Source organism: Amblyomma americanum, chromosome 1 (assembly GCF_052857255.1).
Source record: "Amblyomma americanum isolate KBUSLIRL-KWMA chromosome 1, ASM5285725v1, whole genome shotgun sequence".
NCBI lineage: Eukaryota > Metazoa > Arthropoda > Arachnida > Ixodida > Ixodidae > Amblyomma > Amblyomma americanum.
In genome coordinates, this window is record NC_135497.1 from 300,937,284 (window position 1) to 300,958,913 (window position 21,630).

The 21,630-nt window shown below is 46.7% G+C and overlaps 1 protein-coding gene across 1 annotated transcript in view; it reads left to right on the forward strand.

Moving 5' to 3' along the window:
* LOC144115296 (uncharacterized) overlaps positions 1 to 21,630 on the forward strand; it is a 396,380-nt gene that overhangs the window by 112,258 nt on the left and 262,492 nt on the right. Inside the window, exon 5 of the transcript XR_013311339.1 lies at positions 10,176 to 10,444. The gene's annotated coding sequence lies outside the window, so the exon portion shown is untranslated. The remainder of the gene's footprint in view (positions 1 to 10,175; positions 10,445 to 21,630) is intronic.

Consider the following 21,630-nt stretch of genomic DNA (forward strand, 5'->3'; position numbering starts at 1 on the left):
CAGTATGTCCCAAGTCTCTATCTTGCCAGAACTGTAGCAATTAAAGATTGTTTCTCATTGCATTACGAGAAAAAAAACTCCACTTGTTTGCTTCTTACTCAAGTCCCTTAGGTGTACAGCAGACATGTTCAACAAGGAAGATCGTCACCATGCTGGTATCTATGATGAAAGATCAAACGCATTTTACATAGCACCTACTTTGACACAGACGCATGAAAACTATAGCCCATGCTCATTGCATTGGCTGCGCCGCCTGTTGGCCAGGCCGCGAAGCGTGAGCGGGTCGTGTCTGCTGCTCTCCCTGTCCGTTTCAGCGCGCTGTTGTGATAAGCTTGTGTTTTGATATTACATAGTGTGGAGTATTGATTAGTCGCGAATATATTTAAATGTAAGTCTTCAGTGACGTAAAGGGTGGTACTTCTGCGTAGCTGGCTGCTCGAAAACTTTTAAAATTTTCCAGGAACATGTCCTTGTGTCCCCTCCGTGCCTTCGCTCGTCAGCGGTTTTTTCAGCAGCGCAGGGGACAAAGGACGTGACAAGTGCACAGACACGGCGCTGAACTTACAACAGGTTTATTGAGGTGATTTTCACTACTTAAATACAGTGGCAACCAATCTCAAATGAAAAGACAGATACACAAAACAGATTGACGAAAATGACAATTCCTGAGCACAGGTCTACAGTGGCACAAGACCAGCTACGCACGTTTTTCTATTCTCATCAAGGAAACGTAGTACTTTATCAGGCAGTGCTTTTGAGGCAACGCTTACGCATTCATCTTTGAATTTATGGATTTCATGAGCTTCAATGATTTCACGAGTGATTTTGCCTCTACAGAGAATGGCTCTTCCTGAGAGCACACAGCTGCACATCTTCAGCTCATGGTGCACTTGAATGGCGGCGGTGGACCTCAGACGGCAGACAGGACTACGGAATTCTTATGGCAGTGCGCGCTGCCGCAGCTTCGAGCCATCACTAAGAAGATGCACAGTCCGGTCCACACCTATGGTGAAGTGTCCTTGCCAGAACAAGTACAAGGCGTCCTTAGACGAGGACCAAAGTTCGCCGTGGAACCCAGGCAATCGGCATCGGAACTTCTTGCGATGGTGAGACAAGTTTCCAGCCTAGCAGTGGCTCCTGAAGTGGACCGATGTGTTTCAGATGGAGTGTACATTTTGGCAAAGTGTAGACCTACCAGGTGTAGAATTCCAATCAAATTCACCGTTTCGTTTTTAAAGAACAACTCGCTGACCCTATTACAGGCTGGTAAAGAGGGAGGTTTTGCTGTGATGCCAAAAGCGCTCTACTTATCGAAAGCAGAAAATGCTATCAGTTCGACTTTCCGGCAGAGAAGCGATGTCACTCTAAGTAAAGTGAAAGCCCGATCACGGAAAATGTGTGCACAAATGAATTTGGAATCCCTAGCCAAGTGTATAGAGAAAAGCAAGGGGTCCTGCTTAAAGATATTCTTCACAGCCAAAACTCACAAGCTGGACTGCCCACTTCGAGCAATAGTCTCCGAGGATGGCACATGGCAAAAGTCTGTCGCGTTATTTTTTGCAAGACAAGCTGAACCTCTTAACCATTGACGACCCTTTTCAGGTGAAGAGTTCTAACCAAGTAATCGCTTTCTTGCAACAAAACCCAGCGAAAGGCTTTTCGGCCTGCTCTATCGATATAAAAGATTTATATTATTCCCTTCCGCAAAAGAAACTGCTGGCAAGCGTTGAAGAATGCATTGATTCCTTTGGTGTGGTAGCTTTCCAGAGTTCTGCAGGCATCAGCAATAGCAACTTCTTGGAACTCCTTACTTTTTGCTTTAACTCGACATTTTCCACCTGGAATGAATCTGTTTACCTCCAGAGCAATGGCGTCTGCATTGTTTCATGCATAGCTCCGATACTAGGCGACATTTATCTCGCGCACCATGACAAGCTCCTTGATAGTCAACTCGACGAAAGCGTGGCTCGTGTTTTTAGGTTTGTAGATGATTTTTTAGTTTTGATGACATGTGCAGTTACTGACGCAGGGGCCTCGGTCTCGAAAGTTTTATCAATTTTTCACACCTGTCTTGACCCTCTTGTTTTGACGCATGAAACGCCTTCTGGAGGAAAGTTACGTTTTTTAGATCTTGCCATGTTCCTCAAGAATAGCCATGTGTGCTGGCGTTACGAGCCACGATGCCAGAAGCCCCTCACGCCTTTCGCTTCTGCACATTCTAAGCTTGTAAAGCGCGGCATCGCAAAGTTGTGTTTAAGAAATGCCCTAGAAAAATCATGCCATCATGCGATGCAAGACAGCTATCAAAATCAGGTGGTACGCTTACAAGCAGCAGGATACCCTTCCAACCTTCTGATTGCAATATCAGAGAGCCTGCTAAGAGAAATCATTAATTCAGGCCGCAGAGATTCCACTGAAAGGCCCAAGGAAGAAAAAAGAAAGTATGTGGTTATTCCTTATCTACACCGCATTTCACATAATCTGAAAAGGGTGGGAGCGCGTGCCGATGTAAACGTTGTTTTTTCCGCGCCCGATAAGCTCTCCAAACTCTGCCATATTGTAAACAGCAGCAATGAAAGGACGGTTGGCTGCGATAAGAAACACCGAAAAGGTTTTGTACCATGTAGTAGCAATGTTGTGTACAGGTTTCTGCTTACGTGTGACAAGCACTACACGGGGCAAACTGGTCGTTGCCTCAACGACCGGCTGCGGGAACACAACAACAACGTGAGCGGCACCGCTTCCCGTCACCTTGGCCTTCATTGCAGAGACTGCACAGAGGAAAGAAAAAAGAACAAAAAACCACCGTGTTATCCTGTTTTCACTCAGTGTCGAGTGCTGTCAGATAATAGAACAAAAATCACTCGTGAAATCATTGAAGCTCATGAAATCCATAAATTCAAAGATGAATGCGTAAGCGTTGCCTCATTAGCTCTGTCTGATAAAGAACTACGTTTCCTTGATGAGAATAGAAAAACGTGCGCAGCTGGTCTTGTGCCACTGTAGACCTGTGCTCAGGAATTGTCATTTTCGTCAATCTGTTTTGTGTATCTGTCTTTTCATTTGAGATTGGTTGCCACTGTACTTAAGTAGTGAAAATCACCTCAATAAACCGGATGTAAGTTCAGCGCCGTGTCTGTGCACTTGTCACGTCCTTTGTCCCCCGCGCTGCTGAAAAAACCATGTCACACCAACTTGCCCAAGCTTCTACAGTATCAGCGTCAGCGGTAGATCGTGGCTGCTCGACGAGAAAAATAAAAATTTGCGTCGTATTGAATTTGTGCGCTAGAGCGTTAAATGCGTTTCTTGTATTTCTATCTTCCCCCACATTCAGTGAACATTTCGATGCGTACTTGCTTCGTCATGGCTAGCAAGGTGCAAAACAGGCGCGCTGTTTGCAAATGTGACAGGTCGCCCACCTTTCGATGTAAGCGCTTTTAAAGGAAAAAGGGTCGATGCAAGAAGCAGAGCCGGGGGACGCGGAGGCAAGTTGTGAGTGGCTCACTGCTACTGTATGCTTCTAACAATGAGTTAGCTGTATCGAGAAGCAGGACATGGCTGAAAAGAATGCACCACACAAGTAAGTTGTTTTTATCAAAGGCAGTGCCCGTATTGCAGTTTCCCGTTGCTGCCTTGTGTCTGTATGGATGTCGTCATACTCATGTCGGACATTTATAAGAATTGACGTTCCACTCCAACCTGCGTATAAGCACAAAAACTGATGCATGTGCTTGTATTAAAGGAATGCAGCTGCAGGTGTCCTTTGCCTGCTGACAGCGTGAAGGTTGAGGAGCCTCAGTTGTTTATTCGTTCTCAGCGAAGACAAAACAGCATGCCTAAAGAATTATTAAGCGAATAGTTAAAGCAAGGATTGTATTCTTTAGTGAGACAGGAAAGCAGTCCATAGAAAAAGCAGCTAGCTGAAAATTTGGAAGCACCCGCCATATGATTTAGTGGCTTTGGCGTTCGGCTGCTGATCTCAGGGTCGCGGGTTTGAGCCCGATCCTGCTGCAGTGGCAGTATTTCGACGGTGGCAAAACATAAAAACAATGGTGTGCTGTGCGACGTCAATGCACGTTGAAGAACCCCATACGGTCTAAATTAATCCGGAGCCGTCCACTGTGGTGTTCTTCATAGCCCATGTGTTGCTTCAGGATGTTAAACCTGGGATACCACTTCCAAAGTTTGGAAGCCTGATAACTTGGTGATGTAAAGTCTTAATTTGCAGTGCAAGAGATGTTAGCGCTGGTTTACTATTGTGATGCATCCCAGAGCCGATGTGCTACATAGTTATGTTTTGTGAAACTCGTATGTGTTAATGAATATGAGGGCCGCTGGCAGAGTTTGCTCTGAATTTTTCATCATTATTCATGGCGTGGTGTGCACAATTGCTCCACTTTTCTGCTGAAACCGTTGGTGTCTTGTTTATGAGCAAAGCTTCAACCAAAGGAAGCCATAAATCTTTATGCTCATTTTTGGTATCATTATTAACTTGTACCCAGAGAAACTCCATAGGTTAAAGCTAAGGTGGGAGCCAGAGCTTGACGTTGCCAGCCCTCGCCACAGCGACACCTACATGGTATTTGACAACACACAGTTTGGGCAGCTTCATGATTTATGGGAGCCACATTGTTGGCATCATAGCGTTCCATTAGTGTTCTCTCTGTCAGCTACTGCTGAACTGCTTCTTTGTGTAAAACTGTTGTCGGCATTGCTTCGTCCAGATGTGAATGGCACAACTGCTTGTGTTTCGCTACGATGTTTCTCTTGTCTGCCTCTGGAGCACATGAGTGCAAACATCTCAAAATGGTTGCCACCCGTATCTTCATAGCAGTCTTCACCCTTTCCGTTTTTCTGCAGGAAACATACAGGGAGCCGTTGATGGGCCTTTCTCACTGCTGATGTGCATCACAATGATGCGGTGGCCCTTCCCTGGCAGCCTGCTCCAGGCCATGGTTGTCCTGATCTTGGCACAAGCAGCACACGCTCGCTGTTCTGTCCTTACACCAACACTGCGCTTGCTGCCGTTGCACATATCTCATCCAGGTAAATAATTTTGGAACCTACCATCTTGTTCCTTAGGTAGCTTTGCTGCCTTGCGAAAGTGTCTTCTCTTTCAGTGGGCAGCTAGTGTAAATTTATTGCATGTTTTCTTCTGTCAAACGATGCGTTAGACATTAGAATACATGAATTACCGTGTGGTATTTTCCTACAAGCGCTAAATAATTTGATTGAATTTCTTCTCTCGTGCTGTTTCGGTTTCATTGACTGAATGACGACTGTGACGTCAAGTTGACGGTTTGTTCGCGTGATCTACTAGAAAAACTGTAATATAATTGCTGATATGTATATTCAATTGACTACGACATTTAATCCAGCATCTTCCAAAACATGGAATGACAAGCCGGTCAGTGATTATATTAAAGTTTGTCAAGGGATGATTTATTACACACGCTCACAGAGTCCCGCGTGCCGGAGTCCCCCAATAGTCATCCGCAGTTCGCGCACCTAATGCAACGCGCACCGAGCTCACACTTGAGCCCACTTCGACCACACCACTCGGATCACTCCCGCGCTGCCCGCGCACACCTCACGCACATTCCCGCCATAGCCAACCACGCATCCCCTCTCCCTCCAGTGTTGTCAGCCGTCCCTGTGTGTCCCCTGATGGCGCCACCCGCACTGGCCCTTACAAGTTTTTCCAATTGATCACGTGGCGAAAACATCAACTTGACGTCACAGTCGTCCTTCGGTCGACGAAACCAAAGCAGCGTGAAGAAGAAATTCAATTATAAACTATTTAGCGGTCGTACACAAATACCACAGGGTGCTTCATGTATACGAATGTCTACGATATCGTTTGAAAGAAGAAAACACGCAAGAAAAAATTTGGTGTCTATAGTCCTTAAAGGGGTGCAGACACAAAATTTTAAACGCAATGAACGGCATGAGAGTGAGAGAGAGAAAGACTTTATTGTGCAGAGGAATTCGGGCCTCCCAGGACCCCTGGGTCCCCGCACGACCACACCGCACTCAAACGTTCAGGCTAAAAGGTCCATGACGCTGGCCGCACAGGTGGCGACGATCTTCTGTCGTGCCTGATCTGTGGAGCGTAGTGAGGTCTCCCAGTCCTCCCATGTTTGGAGTGGCTCCGGCCTGCTGGGTGGAGGGGAAGCCGGACAGATCCCGAAGATATCAGTCAGGTTTGCCTTTTGAGCATTGCACACAGGGCAGGAAGGTGGTATGGGTCGGTAGTGGGAGAGGAGAGAGGGGTTAGTTACCGTACGATTACTTTCATGGGCGTAAGAAGTTGCCATCTTGCAAGTGTCTGGCACATTCTTTGAGGGGAACATAAGTTATTGCTGTTTTTAATGCTGTCCGATGAGCCTCTCGCCATTTCCACCTACATTGGGCTGCCTCCGCGGCTCAGTGGTTATGGCGCTTCACTGCTGACCTGAAAGACGCGAGTTCGATCCCGGTCGCGGTGGTCGAATTTCGATGGAGGTGAAATTCTAGAGGCCCGTGTACCATTCGACGTCAGTGCACATTAAAAAACCCCAGGTGGTGGAAATTTTGCGGAGCCCTTCACTACAACGTCCCTCATAGCCTGAGTCGCTTTCGGACGTTTAACCCCCATAAACGAAACTATTTCCACCCACATCGAGTGATGTCATGGTGCACTTGCCTTAATTATTGTGACGTCGCTGAACTCAGGTGTTGTTCACTTCAGCGTTGGCGCTGACTGAGACCAAAGGCTTTGTGTACAAAATGACTTGTAATTAATTATTCACACTGTGCACTGGTGCTTTGCTCTTATTTTCATGATTGCTAGGCCCGTAGGCCTCTTTGAAGGCAAATAAACTGACACCGAAAAACTTTGTGTCTGGACCCCTTTAAAGCATATGCCATGCAGTTACCATCTAACATAGTGCTGGGAAATGTTGTGCATCCATGACCTCAATGCCAGCTTTGGGAAGTTGTCATACAGGGTGCTACGCCGCTAATCTCCACTTCCTGGCCATTCTGTGCTGGGTGTCGACCACTTCCACCTGCTTACTCTTGCCTCTCCTTCTTTCCATTAAACGCTGTCCATGCACTAACACCAAGCATTTTGCTGACAAATGCACATGTTTTATTCACAGTATGTCCCAAGTCTCTATCTTGCCAGAACTGTAGCAATTAAAGATTGTTTCTCATTTCATTACGAGAAAAAAAACTCCACTTGTTTGCTTCTTAGTCAAGTCCCTTAGGTGTACAGCGGACATGTTCAACAAGGAAGATTGTCACCATGCTGGTATCTATGATGAAAGATCAAACTCATTTTACATAGCACCTACTTTGACACAGACGCATGAAAACTACAGTCAAACCTGGATATAACGAAATTGAAAAAAGTTCGCAATTTTTCGTTATATCCAGGTTTTCGTTACATGTAGTTTTGGGTTAAGACTGGTAAGGATTATGCCAAAACGAAATAAAAATTCGACAGATATCAATTCAAGTGAACTCGCCATTCAAAGAATTTATTTAATAGAGAAAAACTGCGTAATTTTCGCTTGCTGTTTTTGCCCGATCGAAGCCACTACTCGGCGCTCCAAGGAAACTAAGGCATCCATGGCTGCTTCATCGTCCTGCGAGCCGACGAAATGGCGCAGAACGTCCACCGCGTCCATCAGTTCCCTCGCGGTGGGAACAGCACAAAACGTATCAGGCTCTGACGAACCGTCACCTTCAAGGCTATCTTTAACGGTTTCGACAAGTGCCGCATCAGTCATCTCTTCCGTAGCCACGGCGCCGTTGTCCACGAACAAAAAGTTGCACAGCTCGACACCGTCGGGCACCCCACCGTTCATGCGTAGTTCATCCCACGCTTCTGCGACCTCGGGTGGGCTTGAAGGTTCGTCTTCAGTGACTGTAGCTTGAATGGCCTTATTTACCTGAGCCTTGGCGAAGCAATTGGTGATCACTTGTGATCCGACCTCTTGCCACGACGCAGCAAGCATTTCGATTGCTTGGTAGATATCCACTTTTGTTGGCCATTCAAGGCGGATGTCCAGGAGCATCTTCTGTATCAATCGACGCCGGTAACAGCATTTAAAGCTGTTAATAACCCATTTGTCTAAGGGCTGTACCAGAGAAGTGCAGTTAGGTGGCAAATGCTGCAGCTCGACCTTAGAAAGCTGTAGGCCTTCCACATGGTGCGCGGAGCAGTTGTCAAGCAGCAAACAAATGCTGCGAACTTGTCGCTTGACATCTTGGTTGAGCTCCTTCAGCCAGTCGTAAAAAATTGCCCGCGACATCCAAGCTTTGGAGTTTGCCACATATTTTACTGGCATCCGCCCTGTTCCTTTAAATCATCCGGATGGGGCATTGCGGAAAATAACAAACAGGATTTGCTTGTCGCTGGCATCAGTGTTGGCGCAAAGCAAAACCGTCACGCGGAGTTTAATTTGCTTTCCACCGCGGCAGTCTTCTCCTTTCAGTGAGAACGTGCGGCTCGGTAACATTTAAAAAAACAGGGCCGTCTCATCAGCATTATAAATGTCGGCAGCTTCATAGTGGCTGAAAATGCCGGGAAGCTTCTTGGCCACCCACGAGGCAGCAGCATCGCTGTCTGCGGAGGCAGACTCGCCAGATACCACTTTTCCGACGACACCGTGCCGGCTTTAAATCCTTGTAGCCAGCTGTTACTCGCTTTGAAGTCGTCGTGGCCCAGGATACAAGCAAAATCTATGGCTTTCTGCTGCAAAATCGCGCCACTTATGGGCACGTTTTGTGCTCGTCTGTCCAAAAACCATGCAAACACGGCGTTGTCCACATCAGCATACGTCGACGTCTTCAGTCTTTTCTTCTGGGCGCTTGTGCCCGACTCCATCGCACTGCGGATGCTTTGTTCTGCAGCAAGAATGGTTGACAGGGAGCTGGCTGGTATATTGAAGCGGGCAGCGACATCCTTCTTTTTTTCGCCGGCGGTAACCGCATTCAAAATCGAGAGCTTATCTTCAAGCAACAAAACTTTGCGTTTCCTCACAGCAGAACTCATCGTAACGAACCGACACCGTAAACACACATCAACACACACACGTCAACACGCTGACGAAGAAGGCTTACCATAACTGCGCCGCAACACCACGAAAAATTTGTCATAGTAGTGCCACCTAGTGTCAAGCTACAAAATGAAAGCTTAAAAGTTGCTACGCTTGCCACGGAGCGGCGATAGCGGCGCTCAACATCATCATCATCACTGAGGTCTGCTTGTTTGCTGCGATTGCAAGCGTTCTGCTCGCGGTCTACTTTACCTTTTAATATAAAAACTTACTTAAACAATATTCATTAAAGTTGCGCACTGCCCGGTCAAATTTCGGGCAAAACATTACAAGATACAGCTCGATGATCAGAGCCACGGATTCGTTACATCAAGGTCAACTGCCGCAACGAGTTCGTTACATGGAGGTCGCCTATACATGGGCTTCAATGGGGGATGTGCTGGGGAATTGAAAAATTTCGTAAAATCCAGGAATTCGTTACATAGAGGTTCGTTACATAGAGGTTCAACTGTATAGCCCATGCTCATTGCATTGGCTGCGCCGCCTGTTGGCCAGGCCGCGAAGCGTGAGCGGTTCGTGTCTGCTGCTCTCCCTGTCCGTTTCAGCGCGCTGTTGTGATAAGCTTGTGTTTTGATATTACATAGTGTGGAGTATTGATTAGTCGCGAATATATTTAAATGTAAGTCTTCAGTGACGTAAAGGGTGGTACTTCTGCGTAGCTGGCTGCTCGAAAACTTTTAAAATTTTCCAGGAACATGTCCTTGTGTCCCCTCCGTGCCTTCGCTCGTCAGCGGTTTTTTCAGCAGCGCAGGGGACAAAGGACGTGACAAGTGCACAGACACGGCGCTGAACTTACAACAGGTTTATTGAGGTGATTTTCACTACTTAAATACAGTGGCAACCAATCTCAAATGAAAAGACAGATACACAAAACAGATTGACGAAAATGACAATTCCTGAGCACAGGTCTACAGTGGCACAAGACCAGCTGCGCACGTTTTTCTATTCTCATCAAGGAAACGTAGTACTTTATCAGGCAGAGCTAATGAGGCAACGCTTACGCATTCATCTTTGAATTTATGGATTTCATGAGCTTCAATGATTTCACGAGTGATTTTGCCTCTACAGAGAATGGCTCTTCCTGAGAGCACACAGCGGCACATCTTCAGCTCATGGTGCACTTGAATGGCGGCGGTGGACCTCAGACGGCAGACAGGACTACGGAATTCTTATGGCAGTGCGCGCTGCCGCAGCTTCGAGCCATCACTAAGAAGATGCACAGTCCGGTCCACACCTATGGTGAAGTGTCCTTGCCAGAACAAGTACAAGGCGTCCTTAGACGAGGACCAAAGTTCGCCGTGGAACCCAGGCAATCGGCATCGGAACTTCTTGCGATGGTGAGACAAGTTTCCAGCCTAGCAGTGGCTCCTGAAGTGGACCGATGTGTTTCAGATGGAGTGTACATTTTGGCAAAGTGTAGACCTACCAGGTGTAGAATTCCAATCAAATTCACCGTTTCGTTTTTAAAGAACAACTCGCTGACCCTATTACAGGCTGGTAAAGAGGGAGGTTTTGCTGTGATGCCAAAAGCGCTCTACTTATCGAAAGCAGAAAATGCTATCAGTTCGACTTTCCGGCAGAGAAGCGATGTCACTCTAAGTAAAGTGAAAGCCCGATCACGGAAAATGTGTGCACAAATGAATTTGGAATCCCTAGCCAAGTGTATAGAGAAAAGCAAGGGGTCCTGCTTAAAGATATTCTTCACAGCCAAAACTCACAAGCTGGACTGCCCACTTCGAGCAATAGTCTCCGAGGATGGCACATGGCAAAAGTCTGTCGCGTTATTTTTTGCAAGACAAGCTGAACCTCTTAACCATTGACGACCCTTTTCAGGTGAAGAGTTCTAACCAAGTAATCGCTTTCTTGCAACAAAACCCAGCGAAAGGCTTTTCGGCCTGCTCTATCGATATAAAAGATTTATATTATTCCCTTCCGCAAAAGAAACTGCTGGCAAGCGTTGAAGAATGCATTGATTCCTTTGGTGTGGTAGCTTTCCAGAGTTCTGCAGGCATCAGCAATAGCAACTTCTTGGAACTCCTTACTTTTTGCTTTAACTCGACATTTTCCACCTGGAATGAATCTGTTTACCTCCAGAGCAATGGCGTCTGCATTGTTTCATGCATAGCTCCGATACTGGGCGACATTTATCTCGCGCACCATGACAAGCTCCTTGATAGTCAACTCGACGAAAGCGTGGCTCGTGTTTTTAGGTTTGTAGATGATTTTTTAGTTTTGATGACATGTGCAGTTACTGACGCAGGGGCCTCGGTCTCGAAAGTTTTATCAATTTTTCACACCTGTCTTGACCCTCTTGTTTTGACGCATGAAACGCCTTCTGGAGGAAAGTTACGTTTTTTAGATCTTGCCATGTTCCTCAAGAATAGCCATGTGTGCTGGCGTTACGAGCCACGATGCCAGAAGCCCCTCAAGCCTTTCGCTTCTGCACATTCTAAGCTTGTAAAGCGCGGCATCGCAAAGTTGTGTTTAAGAAATGCCCTAGAAAAATCATGCCATCATGCGATGCAAGACAGCTATCAAAATCAGGTGGTACGCTTACAAGCAGCAGGATACCCTTCCGACCTTCTGATTGCAATATCAGAGAGCCTGCTAAGAGAAATCATTAATTCAGGCCGCAGAGATTCCACTGAAAGGCCCAAGGAAGAAAAAAGAAAGTATGTGGTTATTCCTTATCTACACCGCATTTCACATAATCTGAAAAGGGTGGGAGCGCGTGCCGATGTAAACGTTGTTTTTTCCGCGCCCGATAAGCTCTCCAAACTCTGCCATATTGTAAACAGCAGCAATGAAAGGACGGTTGGCTGCGATAAGAAACACCGAAAAGGTTTTGTACCATGTAGTAGCAATGTTGTGTACAGGTTTCTGCTTACGTGTGACAAGCACTACACGGGGCAAACTGGTCGTTGCCTCAACGACCGGCTGCGGGAACACAACAACAACGTGAGCGGCACCGCTTCCCGTCACCTTGGCCTTCATTGCAGAGACTGCACAGAGGAAAGAAAAAAGAACAAAAAACCACCGTGTTATCCTGTTTTCACTCAGTGTCGAGTGCTGTCAGATAATAGAACAAAAATCACTCGTGAAATCATTGAAGCTCATGAAATCCATAAATTCAAAGATGAATGCGTAAGCGTTGCCTCATTAGCTCTGTCTGATAAAGAACTACGTTTCCTTGATGAGAATAGAAAAACGTGCGCAGCTGGTCTTGTGCCACTGTAGACCTGTGCTCAGGAATTGTCATTTTCGTCAATCTGTTTTGTGTATCTGTCTTTTCATTTGAGATTGGTTGCCACTGTACTTAAGTAGTGAAAATCACCTCAATAAACCGGATGTAAGTTCAGCGCCGTGTCTGTGCACTTGTCACGTCCTTTGTCCCCCGCGCTGCTGAAAAAACCATGTCACACCAACTTGCCCAAGCTTCTACAGTATCAGCGTCAGCGGTAGATCGTGGCTGCTCGACGAGAAAAATAAAAATTTGCGTCGTATTGAATTTGTGCGCTAGAGCGTTAAATGCGTTTCTTGTATTTCTATCTTCCCCCACATTCAGTGAACATTTCGATGCGTACTTGCTTCGTCATGGCTAGCAAGGTGCAAAACAGGCGCGCTGTTTGCAAATGTGACAGGTCGCCCACCTTTCGATGTAAGCGCTTTTAAAGGAAAAAGGGTCGATGCAAGAAGCAGAGCCGGGGGACGCGGAGGCAAGTTGTGAGTGGCTCACTGCTACTGTATGTTTCTAACAATGAGTTAGCTGTATCGAGAAGCAGGACATGGCTGAAAAGAATGCACCACACAAGTAAGTTGTTTTTATCAAAGGCAGTGCCCGTATTGCAGTTTCCCGTTGCTGCCTTGTGTCTGTATGGATGTCGTCATACTCATGTCGGACATTTATAAGAATTGACGTTCCACTCCAACCTGCGTATAAGCACAAAAACTGATGCATGTGCTTGTATTAAAGGAATGCAGCTGCAGGTGTCCTTTGCCTGCTGACAGCGTGAAGGTTGAGGAGCCTCAGTTGTTTATTCGTTCTCAGCGAAGACAAAACAGCATGCCTAAAGAATTATTAAGCGAATAGTTAAAGCAAGGATTGTATTCTTTAGTGAGACAGGAAAGCAGTCCATAGAAAAAGCAGCTAGCTGAAAATTTGGAAGCACCCGCCATATGATTTAGTGGCTTTGGCGTTCGGCTGCTGATCTCAGGGTCGCGGGTTTGAGCCCGATCCTGCTGCAGTGGCAGTATTTCGACGGTGGCAAAACATAAAAACAATGGTGTGCTGTGCGACGTCAATGCACGTTGAAGAACCCCATACGGTCTAAATTAATCCGGAGCCGTCCACTGTGGTGTTCTTCATAGCCCATGTGTTGCTTCAGGATGTTAAACCTGGGATACCACTTCCAAAGTTTGGAAGCCTGATAACTTGGTGATGTAAAGTCTTAATTTGCAGTGCAAGAGATGTTAGCGCTGGTTTACTATTGTGATGCATCCCAGAGCCGATGTGCTACATAGTTATGTTTTGTGAAACTCGTATGTGTTAATGAATATGAGGGCCGCTGGCAGAGTTTGCTCTGAATTTTTCATCATTATTCATGGCGTGGTGTGCACAATTGCTCCACTTTTCTGCTGAAACCGTTGGTGTCTTGTTTATGAGCAAAGCTTCAACCAAAGGAAGCCATAAATCTTTATGCTCATTTTTGGTATCATTATTAACTTGTACCCAGAGAAACTCCATAGGTTAAAGCTAAGGTGGGAGCCAGAGCTTGACGTTGCCAGCCCTCGCCACAGCGACACCTACATGGTATTTGACAACACACAGTTTGGGCAGCTTCATGATTTATGGGAGCCACATTGTTGGCATCATAGCGTTCCATTAGTGTTCTCTCTGTCAGCTACTGCTGAACTGCTTCTTTGTGTAAAACTGTTGTCGGCATTGCTTCGTCCAGATGTGAATGGCACAACTGCTTGTGTTTCGCTACGATGTTTCTCTTGTCTGCCTCTGGAGCACATGAGTGCAAACATCTCAAAATGGTTGCCACCCGTATCTTCATAGCAGTCTTCACCCTTTCCGTTTTTCTGCAGGAAACATACAGGGAGCCGTTGATGGGCCTTTCTCACTGCTGATGTGCATCACAATGATGCGGTGGCCCTTCCCTGGCAGCCTGCTCCAGGCCATGGTTGTCCTGATCTTGGCACAAGCAGCACACGCTCGCTGTTCTGTCCTTACACCAACACTGCGCTTGCTGCCGTTGCACATATCTCATCCAGGTAAATAATTTTGGAACCTACCATCTTGTTCCTTAGGTAGCTTTGCTGCCTTGCGAAAGTGTCTTCTCTTTCAGTGGGCAGCTAGTGTAATTTTATTGCATGTTTTCTTCTGTCAAACGATGCGTTAGACATTAGAATACATGAATTACCGTGTGGTATTTTCCTACAAGCGCTAAATAATTTGATTGAATTTCTTCTCTCGTGCTGTTTCGGTTTCATTGACTGAATGACGACTGTGACGTCAAGTTGACGGTTTGTTCGCGTGATCTACTAGAAAAACTGTAATATAATCGCTGATATGTATATTCAATTGACTACGACATTTAATCCAGCATCTTCCAAAACATGGAATGACAAGCCGGTCAGTGATTATATTAAAGTTTGTCAAGGGATGATTTATTACACACGCTCACAGAGTCCCGCGTGCCGGAGTCCCCCAATAGTCATCCGCAGTTCGCGCACCTAATGCAACGCGCACCGAGCTCACACTTGAGCCCACTTCGACCACACCACTCGGATCACTCCCGCGCTGCCCGCGCACACCTCACGCACATTCCCGCCATAGCCAACCACGCATCCCCTCTCCCTCCAGTGTTGTCAGCCGTCCCTGTGTGTCCCCTGATGGCGCCACCCGCACTGGCCCTTACAAGTTTTTCCAATTGATCACGTGGCGAAAACATCAACTTGACGTCACAGTCGTCCTTCGGTCGACGAAACCGAAGCAGCGTGAAGAAGAAATTTAATTATAAACTATTTAGCGGTCGTACACAAATACCACAGGGTGCTTCATGTATACGAATGTCTACGATATCGTTTGAAAGAAGAAAACACGCAAGAAAAAATTTGGTGTCTATAGTCCTTAAAGGGGTGCAGACACAAAATTTTAAACGCAATGAACGGCATGAGAGTGAGAGAGAGAAAGACTTTATTGTGCAGAGGAATTCGGGCCTCCCAGGACCCCTGGGTCCCCGCACGACCACACCGCACTCAAACGTTCAGGCTAAAAGGTCCATGACGCTGGCCGCACAGGTGGCGACGATCTTCTGTCGTGCCTGATCTGTGGAGCGTAGTGAGGTCTCCCAGTCCTCCCATGTTTGGAGTGGCTCCGGCCTGCTGGGTGGAGGGGAAGCCGGACAGATCCCGAAGATATCAGTCAGGTTTGCCTTTTGAGCATTGCACACAGGGCAGGAAGGTGGTATGGGTCGGTAGTGGGAGAGGAGAGAGGGGTTAGTTACCGTACGATTACTTTCATGGGCGTAAGAAGTTGCCATCTTGCAAGTGTCTGGCACATTCTTTGAGGGGAACATAAGTTATTGCTGTTTTTAATGCTGTCCGATGAGCCTCTCGCCATTTCCACCTACATTGGGCTGCCTCCGCGGCTCAGTGGTTATGGCGCTTCACTGCTGACCTGAAAGACGCGAGTTCGATCCCGGTCGCGGTGGTCGAATTTCGATGGAGGTGAAATTCTAGAGGCCCGTGTACCATTCGACGTCAGTGCACATTAAAGAACCCCAGGTGGTGGAAATTTTGCGGAGCCCTTCACTACAACGTCCCTCATAGCCTGAGTCGCTTTCGGACGTTTAACCCCCATAAACGAAACTATTTCCACCCACATCGAGTGATGTCATGGTGCACTTGCCTTAATTATTGTGACGTCGCTGAACTCAGGTGTTGTTCACTTCAGCGTTGGCGCTGACTGAGACCAAAGGCTTTGTGTACAAAATGGCTTGTAATTAATTATTCACACTGTGCACTGGTGCTTTGCTCTTATTTTCATGATTGCTAGGCCCGTAGGCCTCTTTGAAGGCAAATAAACTGACACCGAAAAACTTTGTGTCTGGACCCCTTTAAAGCATATGCCATGCAGTTACCATCTAACATAGTGCTGGGAAATGTTGTGCATCCATGACCTCAATGCCAGCTTTGGGAAGTTGTCATACAGGGTGCTACGCCGCTAATCTCCACTTCCTGGCCATTCTGTGCTGGGTGTCGACCACTTCCACCTGCTTACTCTTGCCTCTCCTTCTTTCCATTAAACGCTGTCCATGCACTAACACCAAGCATTTTGCTGACAAATGCACATGTTTTATTCACAGTATGTCCCAAGTCTCTATCTTGCCAGAACTGTAGCAATTAAAGATTGTTTCTCATTGCATTACGAGAAAAAAAACTCCACTTGTTTGCTTCTTAGTCAAGTCCCTTAGGTGTACAGCGGACATGTTCAACAAGGAAGATTGTCACCATGCTGGTATCTATGATGAAAGATCAAACTCATTTTACATAGCACCTACTTTGACACAGACGCATGAAAACTACAGTCAAACCTGGATATAACGAAATTGAAAAAAGTTCGCAATTTTTCGTTATATCCAGGTTTTCGTTACATGTAGTTTTGGGTTAAGACTGGTAAGGATTATGCCAAAACGAAATAAAAATTCGACAGATATCAATTCAAGTGAACTCGCCATTCAAAGAATTTATTTAATAGAGAAAAACTGCGTAATTTTCGCTTGCTGTTTTTGCCCGATCGAAGCCACTACTCGGCGCTCCAAGGAAACTAAGGCATCCATGGCTGCTTCATCGTCCTGCGAGCCGACGAAATGGCGCAGAACGTCCACCGCGTCCATCAGTTCCCTCGCGGTGGGAACAGCACAAAACGTATCAGGCTCTGACGAACCGTCACCTTCAAGGCTATCTTTAACGGTTTCGACAAGTGCCGCATCAGTCATCTCTTCCGTAGCCACGGCGCCGTTGTCCACGAACAAAAAGTTGCACAGCTCGACACCGTCGGGCACCCCACCGTTCATGCGTAGTTCATCCCACGCTTCTGCGACCTCGGGTGGGCTTGAAGGTTCGTCTTCAGTGACTGTAGCTTGAATGGCCTTATTTACCTGAGCCTTGGCGAAGCAATTGGTGATCACTTGTGATCCGACCTCTTGCCACGACGCAGCAAGCATTTCGATTGCTTGGTAGATATCCACTTTTGTTGGCCATTCAAGGCGGATGTCCAGGAGCATCTTCTGTATCAATCGACGCCGGTAACAGCATTTAAAGCTGTTAATAACCCATTTGTCTAAGGGCTGTACCAGAGAAGTGCAGTTAGGTGGCAAATGCTGCAGCTCGACCTTAGAAAGCTGTAGGCCTTCCACATGGTGCGCGGAGCAGTTGTCAAGCAGCAAACAAATGCTGCGAACTTGTCGCTTGACATCTTGGTTGAGCTCCTTCAGCCAGTCGTAAAAAATTGCCCGCGACATCCAAGCTTTGGAGTTTGCCACATATTTTACTGGCATCCGCCCTGTTCCTTTAAATCATCCGGATGGGGCATTGCGGAAAATAACAAACAGGATTTGCTTGTCGCTGGCATCAGTGTTGGCGCAAAGCAAAACCGTCACGCGGAGTTTAATTTGCTTTCCACCGCGGCAGTCTTCTCCTTTCAGTGAGAACGTGCGGCTCGGTAACATTTAAAAAAACAGGGCCGTCTCATCAGCATTATAAATGTCGGCAGCTTCATAGTGGCTGAAAATGCCGGGAAGCTTCTTGGCCACCCACGAGGCAGCAGCATCGCTGTCTGCGGAGGCAGACTCGCCAGATACCACTTTTCCGACGACACCGTGCCGGCTTTTAAATCCTTGTAGCCAGCTGTTACTCGCTTTGAAGTCGTCGTGGCCCAGGATACAAGCAAAATCTATGGCTTTCTGCTGCAAAATCGCGCCACTTATGGGCACGTTTTGTGCTCGTCTGTCCAAAAACCATGCAAACACGGCGTTGTCCACATCAGCATACGTCGACGTCTTCAGTCTTTTCTTCTGGGCGCTTGTGCCCGACTCCATCGCACTGCGGATGCTTTGTTCTGCAGCAAGAATGGTTGACAGGGAGCTGGCTGGTATATTGAAGCGGGCAGCGACATCCTTCTTTTTTTCGCCGGCGGTAACCGCATTCAAAATCGAGAGCTTATCTTCAAGCAACAAAACTTTGCGTTTCCTCACAGCAGAACTCATCGTAACGAACCGACACCGTAAACACACATCAACACACACACGTCAACACGCTGACGAAGAAGGCTTACCATAACTGCGCCGCAACACCACGAAAAATTTGTCATAGTAGTGCCACCTAGTGTCAAGCTACAAAATGAAAGCTTAAAAGTTGCTACGCTTGCCACGGAGCGGCGATAGCGGCGCTCAACATCATCATCATCACTGAGGTCTGCTTGTTTGCTGCGATTGCAAGCGTTCTGCTCGCGGTCTACTTTACCTTTTAATATAAAAACTTACTTAAACAATATTCATTAAAGTTGCGCACTGCCCGGTCAAATTTCGGGCAAAACATTACAAGATACAGCTCGATGATCAGAGCCACGGATTCGTTACATCAAGGTCAACTGCCGCAACGAGTTCGTTACATGGAGGTCGCCTATACATGGGCTTCAATGGGGGATGTGCTGGGGAATTGAAAAATTTCGTAAAATCCAGGAATTCGTTACATAGAGGTTCGTTACATAGAGGTTCAACTGTATAGCCCATGCTCATTGCATTGGCTGCGCCGCCTGTTGGCCAGGCCGCGAAGCGTGAGCGGTTCGTGTCTGCTGCTCTCCCTGTCCGTTTCAGCGCGCTGTTGTGATAAGCTTGTGTTTTGATATTACATAGTGTGGAGTATTGATTAGTCGCGAATATATTTAAATGTAAGTCTTCAGTGACGTAAAGGGTGGTACTTCTGCGTAGCTGGCTGCTCGAAAACTTTTAAAATTTTCCAGGAACATGTCCTTGTGTCCCCTCCGTGCCTTCGCTCGTCAGCGGTTTTTTCAGCAGCGCAGGGGACAAAGGACGTGACAAGTGCACAGACACGGCGCTGAACTTACAACAGGTTTATTGAGGTGATTTTCACTACTTAAATACAGTGGCAACCAATCTCAAATGAAAAGACAGATACACAAAACAGATTGACGAAAATGACAATTCCTGAGCACAGGTCTACAGTGGCACAAGACCAGCTGCGCACGTTTTTCTATTCTCATCAAGGAAACGTAGTACTTTATCAGGCAGAGCTATTGAGGCAACGCTTACGCATTCATCTTTGAATTTATGGATTTCATGAGCTTCAATGATTTCACGAGTGATTTTGCCTCTACAGAGAATGGCTCTTCCTGAGAGCACACAGCGGCACATCTTCAGCTCATGGTGCACTTGAATGGCGGCGGTGGACCTCAGACGGCAGACAGGACTACGGAATTCTTATGGCAGTGCGCGCTGCCGCAGCTTCGAGCCATCACTAAGAAGATGCACAGTCCGGTCCACACCTATGGTGAAGTGTCCTTGCCGGAACAAGTACAAGGCGTCCTTAGACGAGGACCAAAGTTCGCCGTGGAACCCAGGCAATCGGCATCGGAACTTCTTGCGATGGTGAGACAAGTTTCCAGCCTAGCAGTGGCTCCTGAAGTGGACCGATGTGTTTCAGATGGAGTGTACATTTTGGCAAAGTGTAGACCTACCAGGTGTAGAATTCCAATCAAATTCACCGTTTCGTTTTTAAAGAACAACTCGCTGACCCTATTACAGGCTGGTAAAGAGGGAGGTTTTGCTGTGATGCCAAAAGCGCTCTACTTATCGAAAGCAGAAAATGCTATCAGTTCGACTTTCCGGCAGAGAAGCGATGTCACTCTAAGTAAAGTAAAAGCCCGATCACGGAAAATGTGTGCACAAATGAATTTGGAATCCCTAGCCAAGTGTATAGAGAAAAGCAAGGGGTCCTGCTTAAAGATATTCTTCACAGCCAAAACTCACAAGCTGGACTGCCCACTTCGAGCAATAGTCTCCGAGGATGGCACATGGCAAAAGTCTGTCGCGTTATTTTTTGCAAGACAAGCTGAACCTCTTAACCATTGACGACCCTTTTCAGGTGAAGAGTTCTAACCAAGTAATCGCTTTCTTGCAACAAAACCCAGCGAAAGGCTTTTCGGCCTGCTCTATCGATATAAAAGATTTATATTATTCCCTTCCGCGAAAGAAACTGCTGGCAAGCGTTGAAGAATGCATTGATTCCTTTGGTGTGGTAGCTTTCCAGAGTTCTGCAGGCATCAGCAATAGCAACTTCTTGGAACTCCTTACTTTTTGCTTTAACTCGACATTTTCCACCTGGAATGAATCTGTTTACCTCCAGAGCAATGGCGTCTGCATTGTTTCATGCATAGCTCCGATACTGGGCGACATTTATCTCGTGCACCATGACAAGCTCCTTGATAGTCAACTCGACGAAAGCGTGGCTCGTGTTTTTAGGTTTGTAGATGATTTTTTAGTTTTGATGACATGTGCAGTTACTGACGCAGGGGCCTCGGTCTCGAAAGTTTTATCAATTTTTCACACCTGTCTTGACCCTCTTGTTTTGACGCATGAAACGCCTTCTGAAGGAAAGTTACGTTTTTTAGATCTTGCCATGTTCCTCAAGAATAGCCATGTGTGCTGGCGTTACGAGCCACGATGCCAGAAGCCCCTCACGCCTTTCGCTTCTGCACATTCTAAGCTTGTAAAGCGCGGCATCGCAAAGTTGTGTTTAAGAAATGCCCTAGAAAAATCATGCCATCATGCGATGCAAGACAGCTATCAAAATCAGGTGGTACGCTTACAAGCAGCAGGATACCCTTCCGACCTTCTGATTGCAATATCAGAGAGCCTGCTAAGAGAAATCATTAATTCAGGCCGCAGAGATTCCACTGAAAGGCCCAAGGAAGAAAAAATAAAGTATGTGGTTATTCCTTATCTACACCGCATTTCACATAATCTGAAAAGGGTGGGAGCGCGTGCCGATGTAAACGTTGTTTTTTCCGCGCCCGATAAGCTCTCCAAACTCTGCCATATTGTAAACAGCAGCAATGAAAGGACGGTTGGCTGCGATAAGAAACACCGAAAAGGTTTTGTACCATGTAGTAGCAATGTTGTGTACAGGTTTCTGCTTACGTGTGACAAGCACTACACGGGGCAAACTGGTCGTTGCCTCAACGACCGGCTGCGGGAACACAACAACAACGTGAGCGGCACCGCTTCCCGTCACCTTGGCATTCATTGCAGAGACTGCACAGAGGAAAGAAAAAAGAACAAAAAACCACCGTGGTATCCTGTTTTCACTCAGTGTCGAGTGCTGTGAGATAATAGAACAAAAATCACTCGTGAAATCATTGAAGCTCATGAAATCCATAAATTCAAAGATGAATGCGTAAGCGTTGCCTCATTAGCTCTGTCTGATAAAGAACTAC